Source organism: Ailuropoda melanoleuca, chromosome 11, assembly GCF_002007445.2.
Source record: "Ailuropoda melanoleuca isolate Jingjing chromosome 11, ASM200744v2, whole genome shotgun sequence".
Classification (NCBI taxonomy): Eukaryota; Metazoa; Chordata; class Mammalia; order Carnivora; family Ursidae; genus Ailuropoda; species Ailuropoda melanoleuca.
In genome coordinates this window covers 19,086,851-19,090,698 of record NC_048228.1, presented here as the reverse complement: position 1 = coordinate 19,090,698, position 3,848 = coordinate 19,086,851, and positions in this window count along the sequence as shown.

Sequence of the window (3,848 nt, the reverse complement as noted above, 5' to 3'; positions counted from 1 at the left end):
GTGGTTTTGAATTGAATTTCCCTGATGGCTAATGATTTTGAACAAGAAACAAATGAACAAATCATAAAATGAGCAGAAGATATGAATAGACACTTTTCCAATGAAGACATACAAATGGCTAACAGATACATGAAAAAATGCTCTGTCATCACTTTAATCTGGAAGTGCCACTGGGGCCTATGTGTCCTTGGAGCCCATGAGATATGGACCTCTATTTGTGACCTTCCACCTCTCTGGGAAGGGTGAGCCTGGGGTGGCGGGAGGTGTTGAAGGCTGTCACCCCTCTAGATTAGAAAGTAGAGTTAACCACTTCCTCGTAGGCTCTGCCAGGACCGTGTTTGTCACTCAGGCCCCTTAGTTCACTTCCTGCTCTGAGGAAGGATTCTTCGGGATCTCTTTTTCTCAGTAGGCCTTCATAACTCAGTTCTGGTTTCCAGTCCTTCTTCCAACACCCTGCACATACTCTATGTTGGGTTTTCATTTCTTCTTTACCCTCAAAACTGAATTAGATAAAGCCACCCAAACTCCCCTACTGAATGTTCTCTACCGGCAACCGGTCTGGCGTAGTGGCTGCAAAGATTTGCGCTGGTGGGGCCCTGGGCTGGCCTGGAGCTGGGGAGGAATGCAACGGCGGTCTCTGTAGGTGTGCAGAAAAAACTGAGTGACCACGTCGCATGATAGCCACACCAGGCCAGTTTTTCCTGGGTGTTGATCTGAACTCAGCTCTGATCCAGGGCAGGAGCTAGAATTTTCATGGCGTTAGTATAGCAGCAGCTTCTGGATGAGTTGCACCTTGTGTGAATTTTTCAGGTGACTCACAAATACGCGTTACCTTCAACTCCTCTCCAACCACGCTGTCTCACCCCAAAGAATCAGAGGGACAACTGAGACTCAGTGTTCGAGCAATCCAGTTACTGTTCAGACTGGTATATTGGTGTCCTAGGGCTGCCATGACAAAACACCCCAGGATAGTATTTATTTTCTCCCAGTGCTGGAGGCTAGAAACCTGAGCTCATGGTCTCAACAGATTGGTTTCTACTGAGGCCTTTCTCTTTGGCCTGCAGATGGGCATCTTCTTGCGATGTCCTCAGTGGTCTTTTTTCTTTGGGAATGCATCCCCGGTGTCTCCTTGTGTATCCAAGTGTCCTCCCCTTATCAGAACACCGGTCAGACTTGATGAAGCCCACCTGAATGACCTCATTTTAACTTAATCACTTCTCTAAATGTCTATTTCCAAATGTAGTCACAACCTGAGGTACTAGACGTGAGTGCTTCAACCTAGGAACTTGGGGAGGACACAATTCAGCCCATAACAATTGGGTTTAGTCTAAAAAGCAAGGCCCATGAGATATTCTAAGCAGGAAATGCTTTAATGAAGGGAATTAGAAACTTATACAAGTGTTGGAAGAGCCAAAAAAAATGAAGGCAGGGAAACCTGTTGCTGCCTTGAAGAAACCCATAGTGCAGAAATCAGAGCTCCAAGCTGCCACTGATGGGTTTGGTTTCATGTAGCAATGAAATCTATGCTTTTTAGGAGAATGCCCGAAACCCTTCATCTGTCTTCTACCATAGTACTGCACACTGCCCAGTCACCTCTGAACAAATAATTGTTTTCCCTCTCTTTCCCTTTCAAGCTTTGGGCAAACACTTATTATTGGCAGAGTCTGTAACACCCCACTGGAAAGGGATTCTAAGGAATATAGTTCTGAGGATCTTCCTTCAACCTGCAGAGAATATAGAATAGGATGGAAATGATGCTGAGTTGGTAACCTTTAACCACAGAGACTAAGCCAAAGAAGAATAATCTTCATCCATACACCAACTCATGCATTCAAGATCTATATTCCAGGCATGGTGCTAAGTGTTCAGGTAGATTGAGGCCAAGATGATCATGATTTCTACTATTGCCAGTCACCATTGAATGTGCCCTTGAGATTTCTTTGGTTTCTACCACAAACCTCTGAAGTAAATACAGATGAGGAATCCAAGGAGCAGAAAGGTTGAATATCTTACCCAAGATCATGCATCTAGAAAACAACAAATCTGGGGTAAGAACCCAAGCAAATGGTTCCAACAGTGAACCATGCTCCATCTTTGAAAGACAATCCTTGCCTCTTGAATTTATAATCTTGCAGGGGAGATATATGGAGCCAATAAGTTCATAAATACTTAATTAAACATTAATTTTCTTTGACAGAAATACCTTTTATACAAAGAAACAAGCCCTGTTCAGTACAATTCTCATTTCCATTCTTGTGCAAAATCTCTTCCTTTTTTCTCAACCCTTCTTTCCTTTCCTCACCCACCTCGTGCTCAGCAGATGACCTTGACTCTGTTTTATAAGAAAGTAGGTGTGAATGGGCATGAATTGCTTCAATGCTGTATGGGTCAGGGTTCTCTAGAGAAACAAAAATGATAGGATGTGTGTATGTATAAAGAGACATTTATTGTAAGGAATTAGCTCATGTGATTATAGAGATTGCAGTCCCACGATCTGCAGTCAGCAAGCTGAGACCCAGGAGAACTAATGGTACAGTTCCAGTCCTCAAATTGGCAGACCAAGACCTAAGAGCTGATGTTTCAGTTCAGGTTGGAAGGCAGAAAAAGACTGATGTCCCAGGTAAAGGAAGCCAGGCAGGAAGAGTTCCTTCTTACTCAAGGGAGGGTAAGGCTTTTTGTATTATTCAGGGCTTTTCAATGAGGCCCACCAACACTGGGGAGGGCAGTTTGCTTTACTCAGTCTACCAATTCAAATGTTAATCTCATCCAGAAACACTCTCAGAGACATGTTCAGAATAAAGTTTGACCAAATGTCTGTCCTCCATGGCCCAGACAAGCTGATGTATACAATTAATCATCACAAGTGTCCTTCCTATTCCTACATCCAAAATTATATATATCTACCTCCACCCTAGCACATGTTAAAAAAATCTAAGTTTTACAGCTCTTATTGGCTTTATTCAGAGATTCATGAATTGGGCAGCATCCTATCTAGCAGATAGAAAGGAGCTCCAAGGAGCTATACATCTTCCAAAAATTAAACACTTTTATAGGCAGAAGGGAGCAGGAACAAGGAAGTTATACTAGGCAAAAAGTGGGTTAGTTATTGCAAAGTTACTTTCCCTTAGGGGATGGCTGGGGTCTTTCAGGCAGACTACTTCAGCAGCATTGATCAGGAGATTCCTGGCTGATGTTTAAGATTCCATTTCTGGGAGACCTGAAACTGTAATTAAGTCTTGATCTGGTGAGGTGGAGCTTAGCATCAGTGACTCCATTTTGCGTCTGTGGTCTTGCTTTTAACACATTCTTGGTTCTTACCAATGTTCTCCATAGTTCTCTCTCCCAGCTGAGGCGTACATTCAGGTTTCTCCTGGTTGCAGAGAAAAAAGTTATCCTTCAGTCCTGGCTTTGCATCTAACTAATGCTTTCTTTGTCTCTCTCTTTCTATCTCTCTCTCACTCTTTCTCTCTTTCTTCTTCTTTTTTTTCCTCTTACATATGCTTTCCCAGTTTCTCACGGTACTTCAGTCTGGTTTTGAAGAATCTAAAACTTCATGTATTAGAAACTGTATCTGGTTCAGCAGAGGTCACAGGAAAACCAAAAGCCTTAAATGGAAGAGTTGTAATTATAATGCCTACAGTGGCCAGGGAGGAAAGTCATGTATGAATTGTCTAGGCATGGGAAATAAGAACTATTGGGGCCTGTGGCAAACTTAAGAGGGCATGCTGCATGTTATATATATTAAAATAACAGTAAACCATTGATAATTAATGTATTATTTAGAATAGAAAAATAATAAAAATACAAAATATACCCAAGAGCTCTTCTTTGAAATAATATAGATAATG